The following is a 16,365-nucleotide window of genomic DNA, read 5'->3' on the forward strand; positions in this document are numbered from 1 at the left end:
CACATACTAGACAGAGACAAAAAGTTGTGGGTCCAGACAGAATTTGAGAGAACATACTTAACTTTAACAAAATTATTACAGAAAAATAAAAAGGCTGGTCATGAGACTAGAACCTCTGACCTGAGGGGAGACCCCACATTCCACTTGGGTTGGGTTGGATAAGTAGTCACCCCTATGAAGGTGAACTTACCTTAAGTCCTGCCAGAGAAATAGGTGGGATAATTGGTTTTGTAATGAAATGCCATATTTGCCTTCCCATAATCCTCACTCCTAGTGTAGAAGCTTATGGGCTGCATCCAGGTGAGATTCCTAAGTCTGCCTGCTTTTCTAACACAAAGCTTTTCCTTTTCTTTCTATCTCTTTTCAAAGCACACTTTGATTAATACTCTGGGCTTTTCCCCTAGAGTATTTCTCCTACTCTATAGCCTCCCGCTCTGCCACATGGCTGCTTATCTGTCATGTGTTTGACCTCAAGGCCAGCCTGGCTTTTCCCCTTTGCAGGCCCTTTCTCCTTATCCAGGTAGCTACTGAAGCACTACAGCTTGCCTGCCTTGGTGATTTTCCTTTAAACTCTGTAAATTGCCCTTGAGCATGCCTTTAGGTCCATTCTTAAATTATTTTATTAATGAGAGCAAGACTGCCCAAAGAGGATACCTATTACCCCTGTATCTACTATAGAAGGGAACTGATCAGTGCAAAATGGATCATCAGCAAGGGAGCCTGGTGTGGCCAAGGCTGGAAGGATTCATTAACAGTCTGGGAGGTATGCATGTTCTAGGCAGCAGAGGCTTGGGTTTTCCTTTACTGAAGGTAGACTACACTCTGGCCTAGGTAGAATAGCTTGAGAAGCAGTAGCTTTGCTCTCTTCTCAGAGGTCAAGTCCATCCTGCAATCCTTTGATGTTAAAATTTGAAACGTATTATCTTCATGCCAAAGTGAATTAACGCACACACGAATATCACCCTAGCCTCAGTAAGTAATCAACTCTACATGAACGTGTGACACTTCCACTTCCGAATCCCCTGGCAAGCTCTGTTAACTTGGTAGTGTGAGTCACTCTTCTTGAATCTGTTGCATGGAAAACAGGAACTTTTTTTTTTTAACTTGTAAAATTGTGAAATAACTGCTGCATCATGGTGCGTTTGCCAAAGGCTCAAAAAAAAAAAAAAAAAAAAAAGCTGTATGTCTAGCTGACTAATCAACGTTTGCTTTCAATGACCCACCTCAGCCAAGTGTGATAGCACATGCTTATAAGGCAGTTAAGCATTGGAAACTGGAGGCTCAAAGTTCAAGGTCATCATCTGATACTTAGCAAGTTTCAAGCTAGCTATATGAGACTCTGTCGAAAAGCGACCCATCTCATCCCCTCTCTCTTCTAACGACAAAACTGGGATTTCGCCAGCTCTGTGCCACCTCATGGCTAGCTAGCTGTGCAGAAATTTGAGGTTTCAGCAAATGCCTCTTCTGTGCACTCACCCCCATCCGTTTCTGTTGAGGGGTGCTTGTTCCTCTTGTTTGCCCATTTCCTCTTGCATACTGAAAATGCTTCAGCTGTGTTTGTGTTGTTTTCTTCCTTCAGTTCAGAGCAATCTGTTCAATTTGAAGAGCCAGCAGCTTCTACAATGTGCTAGAAAACAAGGTCTGAGTAACAAGAAACTTGATTTCCACCCCCCCCCCCCCGTGGCAAATATCTCACGGATGCTTGCCAGGTTAGAAGCAATTAAATTACTTTAGGCCAGCGTGACTTGTCTGCTCATCTGCCATCATCATCTCTTTATCCCCTTTAAGCCATTGCTGTAATAAGAGCAATTTTTGCTTATTCTGTTTCCCTACTTTCTGAGTTGCTATCACCATAATAGTGTTTCTTTAGTTGTGCTATTTAAAATGCTGCACTGCCTAATATAATTTACATTAGCTATTGTGATCAACATTTATACTTGAAAGTTTTCTATTTAGAGATGATATTTGATAATGTGGATTGAAGTGTGTCCTCACAAAATTCATGCATTGACATTTTAACTCCAAGTGCTTGAGAATGTATATTATGTGAAAACAGGGTGGGAAAAGTGTAGATGGTAAGATAAGGTCATACTGGTGGGACAGATAGAATCTAACTTGACCAGGCCCCTCATGAGAAAGGAATTTGGAGACAGATATGTTCATGGAGAATGCCAGTTACAGATGAAGGCATGAATTGGGATGCTATATCTATAAGGTGAGAGGCAAAAAAGGGTTCCTAAGAAAGCAGCAGAAGCTAGGCAGGACATGCAGAACAGTTGTCTCTGCAGACAGACTGATGTTAGACCTCCAGTGTCTATCATTTCTGGCTTTTTATCTGCCTATCTCATGATTCATTATGTACGGCAAATACTTGATTGATGGATAATCTCAGCTAAATACATTTTTCCTAGGGTAAGGTATACACAGATTATGAACTCGAACTTTATGTATTTGTGTTGGAATGCTGTAAACTCTAAAGCATATAGAAGCCTGAAACTATGTCTCTGGAGCAGACCCAAGTTAGCTAGTGCTGAGAAGGAAAGAAGGGAAGGAATAACAGCCAAAAGAATCCATGAAAATGTTGTAAGAAAACTGATTACTTTGTATACTGTGTGAGTGCAGTGTCGACAGTGGCTAGAGGAAGGCACCAAATATCCTGGAGTTTTCTGCAGTTGTAGGCAGCTATGGAGATTTTGGGAATTGAACCTACATCCTCTAGAAGAGTAGCCAGGACTTTTGACCAACAAGCTATCTCTCCAGGCTTGTGTATATTAATTTAAAAAGACAGATGAGAGTGTATGCGTTTTCTTTTACACACACACACACACACACACACACACACACACACACACACACACACATGCAGCATATATAAATAATAAAGCCCCAGGTTTTCCTTCCCTTGCCCATAATGAACTGTGTGCTTCTTCTAGGGTAAGTGCAGAACCCTAACCATACACAGTTTGGTTCCATACCCTGGAAGTAATTCAGCCCTACTGTGTGCAGTGTGTAACTATACTTGTTCCCTTCTCAGTTCTGTCAAATAAGGCATCTTAATACAAGCCTATCAAGAGAAATTTTACTTGTTTGCATTTGTACTCTTGATCCAAAGGCTCCTTCCAAGAACTTTAAGGTGAAACAACTCAACTGACAGTGCTAGGTAGTCACATCCTCCCAAAAGCTTGTAGTCTTCCATGGGTCTCTTCACTAGCTGATGGATAAGGACCAGCCCTTGTTTTTTCTACTGCCAACGCTTCAGCCTCTCACTGCCCTAATGCTGGCACCTCAACTGCAAGCATCTGATATTTTGCCCTTTGCTTTCTAGCCATGGGTATCCATGGCAGCAATATTGGAAACAGAAACAAGTGCCAGAGGCTTTCTCAGGCCAGTCTGGTCTTTCCAGAGGCCAGCCAACAAGGGCAAAGCTTGCCCATCTTGTAGCCAAAGCACTGGATCTGTTTCAATTGGAAAATCTTTCCAGAAACCAGAAACTATATCTGGTCTTCATGCTATTAAGGAACTTATTTTTTTATGAAGCTAATTCCTGGCTTACTCAGGGGAGTCAAAATTCAGGGGAGATGTGTTATTGGTAAGATGGCCCCATTTCCTAGACCAAAATTTGGTTAGAGGTATAATCTTTGATTTTTATGAAGCATATTTATATATGTGAGAGCCTTTTGCATATATTAAAATAATGTTTAGTCAATGACCTTCCTTAAAAAGAATAGATATTTAAAATTATATAAAATGAAGACAGGTGGGAATAATTCACAACAAATAGTTCTTGACCACCTACTGTGTACTGAATGTTCTCAGTATTTGAAATATATCATGGCACAAAATAACCACTGAGATACCTGGCCTCATAAATCTCACATTCTATAAGCAGAGCTGTCTATCACCAAAATCTTCAAGCCTACTTAAAGTGTTTTTTTTTAATCAAAATCATTTCAGTTATAATCATCTTATTAAACAAATGTTCATGAAAAGAAATTAGCTACTACAGTCATGTAGTACATGCTACATGACAGATACTGAACAAAAACATCTGGAAGTTGACAAAGTAGAAATTTGCCTGACATAAAATTGAATTTTCGGCCTTTGGTAGGTTTCTCTTATATGCCAAGTACATTTTTGCTAAGATCCATTAATGAAAAAAAAAACAGTGTGTTTTTCTGGTCATCTGACAACACTCCTTTTAAAGTTTCATTATCTAAATCTTTTGAAGTGAGTGGACATTGGTGGTATTGAACCATAGATGTTGACGTGGTCAGCTCCACTGCCAGATCTCAAAGTCCAGTTCCATGTGAAGTTAGTTTCCTACATATGCCTGCCATTATCTACATTTTCTTATGCTTAGTACGCAGCACCAGTGCCTAGAGAGGTTCTTAAATATGTGTGGAATAAGCAACTGTTCTAGTTTTCTTCTCTGTTGAGAAGCGAGTTAACCAAGCAAATGGTTTTCAGCATATACTTCCAGGTCATAGTCCATCACTGAGGGACATCAGAGCAGAACTCAAGCAGACACTAAAGCAGAAACTGTGGAGGAATGCTGCCCACCAGGTCACTACCTGGCTTGTTCCAGCCTGGTTCATACTGCCCATGACATTGTACTTAAAGAATACTGCCCATCGTGGGATAGGCTCTGCCATGTTAACCGGCAATCAAAACAACTTCCCACTGACATGGCCATAGGCCAATTTAATCAAGAAATCTCTTTAATTGAGGTTCCCTCTTGTCAGTTGACTCTAGGTTGTATCAAGTTGGCAACTGGTTTAGTGACTGGAAAATGTAAGTAAATAGATGAACAAATGAATTAGCAAATGAATAGTCAGATGACAGCTGGAGTTGTTAACCTGGGAAATATTTGTCAGCCCCTACTGTATTCATGTTAAAAACATTTTAAGATTTCTATTTACTTAATTTTTAAACATTTATTTTATTATTCCTTTTTCATAATTTCATACATGAGTGCTGTATTTTTATCATTTCTTCCCCATTCTCTCCCCCTCCAACTCCTCCCATGTCCCCTCCCAAATTCATTATCATTACATGTATATGCACATATATGACTATATAAATACAACTTGCTGAGTTCTTTTAGTGTTGCTTATATGTATATATGTTTAGGAATGACCACTTAGGGTCAAATAATCCATCAAGGAGCCATCCTTGGAGATATTAATTTTCTTTCTTTTGGCAGCCAATAATTGCATGTGGTTCTTCATCTAGCAGTGGGGCATTGTGAAATTTCTGCCACCTACCTTGAAACGTCAATTGGTGTTGTTATTGTGCAGGTTTTATTTAGGTGACCATGCTGTTAAGATTTCATGACCACTATCTTACAACAGATGCTCTGGTCCTCCTCCGGCTCTTATTATCTTTCTGTCTCCTCTTCAGCAATGCTCTCTGAGCCTTACTTAGCTGCAGGGTTTGAGTCAGATGTTCTCTATATTTTAACCAGTTGTAAATTTCTATGGTCCTCTCTGTCTGCTAGAAAATAAAAGCTTCTTGAATGATCAGTGAGAGCCATGCCTATCTGTGGATATAAGGCTAGATATTTAGTTCAGAACTGTACTGATTTAGAAATGTGGCAGTAGATTATCCTCCTGGATCCATGATCTTACCAGCAACTAAATACCTAGTTGTCTAGGTTTATAGTTCCAGGTATAAATTTTTCTCTTCTACTGATCAGGTAGAAGAGGAAGAGATCAGGTGGTTGTTGCCTATTCCTAAGATATAAGTGCCATTGTTGCACCTTTGGGCATATCTTTCCATGGTAGTCATTTTTGTGATTCATAGTCTTTAGATAAGGTAATACTTGTAATTGCTCTTTTCTCTTGGCAATTTTTACAGCAACTTTTTTTTTTTTTTTTTTTACTTTTACCTGGATCCAAGAGATGGAGCCCTGAAATCCCCTCCCAGGCACAACCTTGCTTCCTCTGCTCCACTGGGCCTTTGTGAAATGATCTTTTGTTGCTTGTGGTTTCCCAGACCACAGCAACTGCTTCTATTTTATTCTGTCTTCTTCATCCTCAGTTCAGGAGCAGCCATGGGAGCAGGATGGTACTCACAATCCTCTCTTATCCTCCTTTTTCCAACTTGCCAGCCCCAACTTTCTCAAGAGCCTGTAAATCCCCCTCAGGAGACATTGCCAGATGCCACTTACCTAGTCCAGCTGGTACCACCTTTTGACATCTGACTTAATCACTACTGAATCCCTACACCCGGTGTGTCCCCAGGAGCTACTAAGTAGCTGTGTGACCATGGATAAATAACTATAACTATCTGTTTCTGCATGTGAAACATGAACACAATGATCCTCCCATAAGCCCAGTGAGGAGAGTACCAGACAAATTATAAAATAAAGTCACACAGAAGAGCATGTGGCACAGTGCAGAACAGAGTCTACATCCTTGGTTCAAAGCTAGATGTCCTCCTAACTGAAAAGCATCATCGCAGGGAGTTCACTTGCTTTGAAGAGCTGTCGTGAATCTTAATGAATTAGTGCTTGTATTAACACTTATAAGAATAGTAAAGGCTGAACTGTTCTAATAAATGAGTGATGAAATGTTCTAGAAATAGGTTGTCGTGCAGTCATGTGAATCCTCATACTCATGCTTTATCAAGAAGCCTTGGAATGAGTGACTGCCCCTCTTCACACACACCCTTCTCCTCTATCTCCCTCCCCCCTCCTTATGTACTGTTCTCTTTGTTTTTTGGAGTGGCTTTCTGACTTGGTCTGGAGCTCCCAAGGCTGCTAAACTGACTGTCCATCAAGCCCAGAGAGAGATATCTAGGACTATCAATGCATGCTACTTTGCCCACCTTTATTTTAATTCCATGGATCAAAAAGCCAGAGCCTCATATTTGTATCTCTACTCTCCTGCCTGAGGTCTTTCCCAGCACTCCCAATTTCCTATCCCTCGTCCCTTCTGTCTCTCTTAGCAGCATTGAGAAGCCCTCATGACTACTTCTCTCCCTAGGACCTAACCACAGGGCCTTCCTCAGACCCCTCGAAACTCAACTCAACGCAAAAATATCTGTGTGCCAGACACTGAAGGGGATCAAAAAAAAAAAAAAAAATGAATGAGACAGAGTCCCTGCCTTCTGATGAAGATAGCTAGCTAATAAAGGCACAAATACTATGATCTGCAGTGACAGGTGCTGCAGCCAGCACCATCTATTCTATGTTCACATTTCTCCTTCTTGACCAATTGTCTTCCCCTTGCAGAAGGTGGAGGATGGCGATGGGGTGGGCAAGAGTTGGTTCTCTTCTATTCCCAGGTGGGTTCCGAGATAGAACTCGCAGAAGCAGGCTCAGCAGTGATAGTCTCTACCTGCTAAGTCAACTTGCCAATGCCTCAAATTACTTCCTCTGTCACAAACCTGCTGGCTTCACCATCTTAAGGCAGGCAAAACTAACTAAATAATTGGAAATAAGAAGCTGTGGGTTTGGCCTCAGTTAGTAGAATGTTTGCCTGGCATGCAGGAAACTCTAGGTTTGATCCCCAGCACCACTGGGTGTGGTGGTACACACCTGTAATTCCAGAACTCAGGAGGGGGAGGCAACCAAGTGTGACAGTAACAACTTATCTTGGACTCCTCTGGCAGACAACTTACAGGAAGATTGCATGCCTGGCATTGGAGTTTTTGTTTAGACAGTCTATGGCTCTTTGGATGAGCCTTATCATCCACAGTGGTAAAATGGGTTTATACACACACACACACACACACACATATACATATGTGTTTTTAGGGAACAAAATATGTTTTCCTATGGCTGTTAAAATTATTCTTAGTATTCTTTATCCCTCCTTTTCCCCTCTCTTAGTAGTTCACTTCTTCCTCATAGTCAAAAAAGCCCCTCTCATCTTCCAAGCCCCACCCTCACATCTTCCTACTCCAGTTTTCCCCAATAAAATTTCGCCATCACTTGTCTATCTCTGTGAAGAATGTGTTGGTACTCTCTCAGGTCCATAGATGTACACTCTCAGTGTCGCAATATAAAAATTTGCTATTGAAATATAAGTCTTGATTCGCCATGTGCTCAATCAGCACAGCTCTTAGAAGAGTATGTTAACATGAAGATTAATTTTACCCAGGCTGTAACAGCAGCTACTTAAGAAGCTAATACTGGAGGATCAGAAATTCAAGACCTACCTATGCTACAGCCAAGGCTGGCTTGGGTGATTTGGTAAGAACCTGTCTCAAAATAAAAACATGAAGAAGTGGCTGTGGGATGCTCTAGCATGTTTGCTCCTGATTAGGAGGTGTGGCATTGATGAAGGAGGTGTATTACAGGAATTAACTCAGGTTTCAAAAGCCCTGGCCACCAGTCTCTCTCTCTCTCTCTCTCTCTCTCTCTCTCTCTCTCTCTCTCTCTCTCTCTCTCTCTCTCTCTCTCTCCCTCACTCTGTGTGTCTCTCTGTCTCTATGTCTCTCTTTGACTCTCTGTGTCTCTGTGTCTCTGTATGTCTCTGTCTGTCTCTGTCTGTCTCTGTCTCTGTCTGTCTGTCTGTCTGTCTGTCTGTCTGTCTGTCTCTCTCTCTCTCTCTCTCTCTCTGACTATGCTTATGAATATGATGTAACATCTCAGCTACTGGTACAATACCATACCAGCCTGTTTTCTGACATGCTCTAGTCATAATGGTTGGGGACTCATCCTGGACTCAGTCCTCTGCAAGTGCATGTAAGCCTCCAGTTTAATGCTTTCAATATAGACTACCTTCATCTCTTCACAATACAATAGTACCAAAGACACCTAGGTTCTATTCTGACAAGAAGAGAGAAGGAAGGGGCAATCCACACTAAAAACAGTAGGACAGCAAAGTCAGCAAATCTTCAATGAAAGCTTCATCCATAGCTTTAGGTTTTGCTATCAGAGGATTCTAAGTTTGTCTGACCTTAGTTTCTAAAATTCAGGGAGACAAAGGAAATTAACATTCATTGATCATTTACCTCATCAGTTTATACTGATAAGTTAACATTGAAATGGAGATTGATCTGATTGTTATGCTAGATGTTTGGAAATTTCTACATTTTTATTTTCTAGTCATCTTCTTTAAAGACAAAGCTTACTTTATCAAGTAATTATCTGAGGCAACATCATTAAAAGCAGAAACTCCAAAGATAAACATATTTACTCCTGACAGACCTTAATCTTTAAACTCTGATGCCCTGTGAATTGGTGTTTATTGCATACTTCCTGCTCACTAGAGTTCCTAAAACAAACAGGTATTAGGTTCATCTAAGGAGAACAATGCCAAATCAGTGTTGTGTGGTCTTAGTAAATGCTGGAATTATATTTATTTCCTGTCTCTGTCACTTGATGTTTTTGATTGATGTGAAATCAAATTAGCCTTGTGTCCAAGTTCTGCTTAAGAATTCATTCCACATCCATGGGATTCATGAGACATTTTGTGGTAAGAATGAGGTACTCTGGGAAAAGCTTTGGGGAAACATGGCAGTTCAAATGAAGCTTGTGAGAAAAAACAGATGCCAATACTGTCAAGATGGATATGCAGATAGTCCCTTGAGGATGCTCCCTTTTAAAAGGAGTCAACTACAAGGGAGAATGAAACAAAATAAGCAAATTGTATATTAGGAAGTGCAAGGGGAACGTATAATTTATTCTCTGATGACAAAACAGACAGTATTTCAAGATGGGGTTTGGGAAGACAATAGAGCCACTTCAAACAGTACAAGAACATAGCTTAGTTCCAAAGGTTGAATTTTCACTGAAGATTTATGCTTCCTTGGTGTGTTTAAGATAATGAAATTTTAACATGAATAAAATGACACCAATTTTATATAGTTCATATTGTTTTGTGAATTTGAAAGGATGGTCAGCTGGCCATGGTGGCTGTGGTGGTTTGAATTACAAATGTCCTCTATAGTCTCCGGTATTTGAGCACTTGATCCATCCCTAGTTGACGGTACTGTTTGCAATGTTTAAGTTGGAGAAGGGATGTCACTAAACTGGAGAGTTTAAAGACTTGCATCACTTCAAATTTACTTCTTATTTCCTGCTTGTAGTTTGAGATGTGAGCTCTGAGCTGTCCCTGCCACCATGCTTGGTGCTTACTGCTCTATTTCCCTGCTATAATGGTGATATCCTCTTATCCCTTTGTAACCATAAGTCCGAAATAAACCCTGACTTCTATAAGTTACCTTAGTCATGGTGTTCCATTAAAGTGGCTCATGTGTATAATGCCAGACCTCAGGAGGCTGAAGCAGGAAGATTACTGTGAATTTTAAGCTATCCTGGATTACAGAAAGATCCTGTCAAGAAAAAAATGACATCAATTGTGTTTCAAGGTATATGTCTTTTAGTAATGTTCATACAACAGCAAGAAATATTATCCATTGTCAAACCACAGGGTAGGGACTACATCAAATTCTCTGCCTTCTCCTTGTCTGTGATGAGCAGGGTGTAAAGGCATCTGCTGCAGCAAATCTTGAACTTCATATTATTCTTTTTCTTCTTGAACTTAACAGATTTGGCATCCTTCCCCTGGGCTGTAATCAGAAAGTCCTTGATTTCCTCAATGTTCTGTGGCACAGCAAAGGGCACTTGGCTCTGGAGACCACACCCAAAACACTCCCAGCAGCAAGAACCAAAGAGAATGGAAATTTTTCCATTTTCTCGAGGTTTATTGTTTCAATATTTGATAGATTAAAACACACAAGTGTCTTCTTAGAACGTCTTCATTTCTGCCAGACCTGTTACAGTTCTGTGAATTGTTTGTTATGAATAGAACTGTAATAAACACTGAAGTGCAAATATTCTGCAATTTGTTGACTTGGAATCAATGTTACTGACTTGGGTATATACCCAAGAGTGGGCAGCTGGGTCATATGGTAGATCTGTTCTTAGTTTTTTGGAAAACCTCCAAATTGAGTTTCACAGAAGCCCAACAACTTTATATCTCTTTTTGCCTATCTCCTTGCCAACAGTTGTTTTTTCTTTTCTTTTCTTTTCTTTTCTCATCTTTTCTTTTCTTTCTTCTTTCCTTCCTTCCTTTCTTTTTTTTTTTTTTTGAGACGGGGGGGAGGGGTGTTTCTCTGTGTAGCCTTGGCTGTCCTAGAACTCGATCTGAGGAACAGACTGGCCTTGAACTTATAGAGATCTGCCTGCCTCTGCCTTCCAAGTGCTACGATTAAAGGCATGCACTACCACTGCTGTTAGTTATTTCCCTTTTTTTCTTTTTTTATTACATTTCATTTTTACATATACATTTATATTACTACACATAAATAAAATAAACTGCATACAGCAATAAGAATCTCAAAACAATCAGGAATTAAATAAATGTTACATTCTTAGTGTTTTGGCTATTTGTATTTAGCAACCTTGAAGAAAACATCTTTCCTATCTTGGTGCATCTAAAATTCTGGATGTAAATCAATGTCTGTCATAGTTCTTCTCTATCAACTTAAAACATCTATCTAGACCTAAAAACATCTTAACCCCTAAATAACTAACCTTAATTGTAAGACTAAACTATCTGGTCTTCAATCCCATCAGAGACTTGAGAAGAAATAAAACATAATTACCTGAGTAAACTGGAAGTGCAGGCTAGCAGCTTCCAAAATGAAGAAATGACAGAGACAGTTTGCTGCCTGAACAGCCATCCAAAACTCTATAATGTTGGAGCATTATCTTCAGCCTTTTGGCCCAGTATATCTGACAGACATATTTGCGAGGCAGGAACTGTTGAGGACTTGCTTACCCTGTCTTGGCAGAGTTTGGCTGTTGACTCTACCTGCATCCAAGCTTACCCATTTTTAGGAAGAATTCTGTCTGTTGCAGAAATGAAGATATTTTGCCCAGTGGCTCGTTTGCCACAGTTGAAGCCATCTCCATAAGGAGGCTATTTGATGTCCATCATCCTCTTTGAGGTAGGCTGTGTGTTTCCAGGAGTTAACCTTCTTCTTTGAAGTAGGCTGGGTGTTTCCAGGAGTTGACCTGTCTTTTCAAAGAATCTTTAAAGTAATAAAAACATCTTTAAATGCCATATTCTGTAGGTCTTGAGGCCTTTGAAGATCTTATCTAACTATTTTACCTTATATCTATAGATTCATATTTTTCTGTAAACCTAGGATGTATATTCTTGTGATAAAAATAGACTAGTAATTGACACGACCATGATTTGATTAACTAACAATTACTTAATTGTTCTAAACAGCCTGCAATAGCACTTTCAAGGTATTATAAGTAAATGTTTTATAATTGAGTTGTATGAGTACAGTACCTCATATTAGAGTAGAACTATAAGGAATGTGTATGAAGAATAATCTAAAATCTGAATTCTATACTAGTGTATCAAAATTTAACTTATTTTACATCAATATACAAAATTTTATGCTGATGAAATAAAAACAATCTTATTTGTGAGTAACAATTAAGGCCTTAAGTTGAGAAGTAGATCCAATAATCTACTTAGTTTTCTACCATCCCTATATATTTCTATTTCCACTCTTCTTACTTTTCAACCCCTATCTCCATACCTATGAAAGAAAGATAAAGAAAAAGAGACATCCCTGAGTCCAACCTTGTTTTATTTCTGTATAAGACCAATAATAACTTATAACTAATTCCCAATCAAAATCAGCATCTGTAGCCCAAGAGAGCAAACAAAAACCTACCCAACCCCCTTAAGGGAAATGGGGTGTCATTCTCTTAAGATTTTTTCAAGCTAATTTGGGACCAATAATACCTTTGTAGGGGCCCAAATAAAATTGGGGAAAATGGCTAAATATGCCAGGAATAGCATTTGTGGTCCAGTTCCTAAATGTTGAGAAATGCCAGGCTTAATAGTAGTCCTGTGTGGGACAGTCTGAAGTATCAGACCAAATGGGATCAGAAGCTTTCTTCAAAACTGTCCTGGTAGCTGCCCTGTTCTGATGAGGAACAGCAACTGAAGCACCTTGGACTAGAACATGAAGGATGCAGGATGTCAGCATTCAGCATGCTGAGAGGAATGAATCCTGTCAGGTCTGACCCAGCATCAGTATCTGGTTCTTTTGTTCTGAAAATATAATTTCTCACTAGCATTATACAGTCCTAAAATTATAAATGTATGAGGTGTGCAGGATGCACAGAACAATTAAGGCTGGTTCTCTGTTCTTTGTATAAGCAGAAGGAACACATCTGCAAATCTTCATTCATGCCATATGAAGAATAGGATCTAATCCTAAATCACAGGGATTCTGTGGCCAACAAGAAGCATTGTCTATGCACAGACATTCATGTCTCAGCCAGTCTCAGAGCTATTCCCATGTAGTGGGATTAACAATATAAGTTACCTTCTTGTTCTGCAGTTTGAATTCTTCACATCCTTATTGTAGCACCCTCCCTCATCACCTCCCAATCCCTCCTCCTTCCCTCTCCCTCCCTCCTTCCCTTAATCCTCAGAAAGGGGAGCCCTCTTCCACTAACATCTGACCCCAACCTATCAAGTCTCATCTGTACTACCTATATCCTCTTCCTCTGTAGCCTTGCAAGGCTACCCTGCCAGGGGGGAAGTGATCAATGTTGGGAGGCCAGAGTCCATGTTAGAAGTAGTCCCTAGTCCCTGTATTGTGGGACCCACAAGGAGATTGTGCCACCTATCTACTACATCTATGTAGAGCATCTAGATCCACTTCATACATGGACCTTGGTTGGTGCATCAGTCTCTGTATTGTACTGTGGTTATCCTGTATTAAGTGGCTCATATCCGCTTATGAGTGAGTATATACCATGCATGTCTTTCTGGGTCTGGGTTACCTCACTCAGGATGATGTTTTCTAGTTCCATCAATTTGCCTGAAAATGTCAAGACTTCCTTGTTTTTGATAGCTGAGTACTAATCCATTGTGTAAATGAACCATGGTTTCTTTATCTATTCTTTGGTTGAGAGACATCTAGGTTGTTTCTAGATTCTGGCTATTACAAACAGGCTGCTGTTGGCTGTTATTTCTAATCTTTTTAAAAATAGATTTTATTAATTTATTCATATTACATCTCAATTCTTATCCCATCCCTTGTATCCTCCCATTCCTCCCTCCATCCCATTTTCCCCTTACTCCCCTCCCCTATGACTGTGACTGAGGGGGACTTCCTCATCCTGTATATGCTCATAGGGTATCAAGTCTCTTCTTAGTAGCCTGTTATCCTTCCTCTGAGTGCCACCAGGCCTCCCCCTCCAGGGGACATGGTCAAATATGGGGCACCAGAGTTGGTGTGAAAGTCAGTCCCCACTCTCCACTCAACTGTGAAGAATGTCCTGTCCATTGGCTAGATCTAGGTAGGGGTTTGAAGTTTACTATATGTATTGTCCTTGGCTGGTGCCATAGTTTGAGCAGGACCCCTGGGTCCAGATCTGCCCATCATAATGTTCTTCTTGTAAGTTTCTAGGACATTCTGGATCTTTCTATTTTGCCATTCTCCCATGTTTCTCTCACCTAGAGTCCCAATATGAAGTCCTCCCCTCTGTCCCAGTTTCCTGGTAAGTAAAGGCTTTCGTGGGACATGCCCCTTGGGCTAGTATGCAGATATAAGTGAGTATATACCATTTGAGTCTTTCTGCTTCTGGGTTACCTCACTCATTATGATCATTTCTAGTTCAATCCATTTGTCCACAAATTTCGGGAATTCCTTGTTTTTAATAGCTGAGTAGGATTCCATAGTGTATATGTACCACAATTTCTTTATCCATTCTTCTACTGAGGGACACTTAGGCTGTTTCCATGTTCTGGTTATTATGAATAAGGCAGCTATGAACATGATTGAGCAAATTTTCTTGTTGTGTGCTGGTGCATCACTGGGAATAGGGCTTCCGCAAGGCCCAGCTATTCCACTCCTTGGAATATACCCAGAAGATGCTCCAGCACACAACAAGAACATTTGGTCTACCTTGTTATTTCTAATCTTAATGATTGTTATTCTGGCTTGCATAAAATGAAATCTCAATGTAATTTTAATCTGCAGTTCTTGCTGTCTAGTGATGTTGACATGCTTTTCATACATTTATCGGCTATTGGTATTTCCTATTTTCAGAATTGTTTGTTTATTTGGTTGGTCTATTTACAGTTTGAGATGGGTGATTTCTTGTAGTTTATGGTGTGTGTGTGTGTGTGTGTGCTCTTTTTATATTCTAAAATTTATTCTGTGAGATGCATAGCTGACAGCTTTTATTTCATTCTCTAGGCTGATTAGTAGATTTTAATTTCATGAGATCCCATTTGTCGGCCTTATTTTCCAAGCTCCTGGGGTCCAGTTAAGAAAATCCTTCTTTCTGATGGTTTCAATGTTTTTGGTCTTGCATCAACATTTTGTTTACTGTTTTTTTGTTGTTGCGGTTGTTTTGTATGTGCAGGGTGAATGATAGGGACCTAAGTTCTTTCTTCACATGGATAGACAGTTCGATCCAAAAGTTTTATTGATGTCAGATATACTTTTGACATCTTTGTTTAAAAGCAAATGGCTATAGTTGGGTGGGCTTTTGTCCATATCATCTATTCTTTTCCATTGATCCACAAGTCTGCTTTTTTAATAAGGCATATTCTTATCCCCATAGAGATTTGTCTAACACTTCACTGATAATAAATTGTAGAATCTGAATTCAGCTTGTATATTATTTATATTATATTATATATTTATATTCTTCCTGCCTAGTCTGCTTGTGCTGCCATAACAAAATACCTCAGACTGGGTGTTCTAAATAATAGATTTTTATTTTCTCACAATTATGGAAACTATAAGTAAAAATATCAGGGTGTCATTAGACTTCCTTTTTTTCAGCCTCTCTTGGCTTGCAGATGACTGCTTTCTCCTTGTGCCCTTACACAGATTTTTCCTCTGTGTATGTTCTTTCTCATAGTCTTTCCTTCTAGTAGGAATATCAGTATGTTTGTGTAAGGAAGGCCTCTATCATGACATCATTACATTATGAGTTATCATTACGTAACTAACTCTTCATTCTATTTTCAGTTTCACACTGAAGATTGAAGATGCCTTTCTTTCTTTTATGGTGCTATGATAGCACTGGATAGTTTTGTTTTTTTTTTTAAGTAACTTGTTTTCTTACTGTTTGGAGATATTGAAGCCATGATCATGGCCATAAGAGACCTAATGTCTGGATCTATGGTGGTGCTTTGTTGCTCCATCCTCTGGACAGAAGGATCCTTTCATCTTTACAGGGTAAAAGAAAAGAACAGGAAGTCATTTATACAAATTATTTTCCTTCCTTCCTTCCTTCCTTCCTTCCTTCCTTCCTTCCTTCCTTCCTTCCTTCTTTGGTTGCTGTTTGTTTGTGTAAGGTATGTCTCAAAATGTAGCCCAGATTAGCATGAACTCCTGCCTAAGGCTCCCAAACAC

At 39.7% G+C, this 16,365-nt stretch overlaps 1 pseudogene; it reads right to left on the bottom strand.

Annotated features, from left to right (window-relative positions):
• Nucleotides 1–10,315: 10,315 nt before the first annotated feature.
• On the bottom strand, nt 10,316–15,015 carry LOC127185392 (60S ribosomal protein L38-like; annotated as a pseudogene).
• Between the last annotated feature and the right edge of the window lie 1,350 nt (nt 15,016–16,365).

This window comes from Acomys russatus, chromosome X (assembly GCF_903995435.1).
Source record: "Acomys russatus chromosome X, mAcoRus1.1, whole genome shotgun sequence".
Classification (NCBI taxonomy): domain Eukaryota; kingdom Metazoa; phylum Chordata; class Mammalia; order Rodentia; family Muridae; genus Acomys; species Acomys russatus.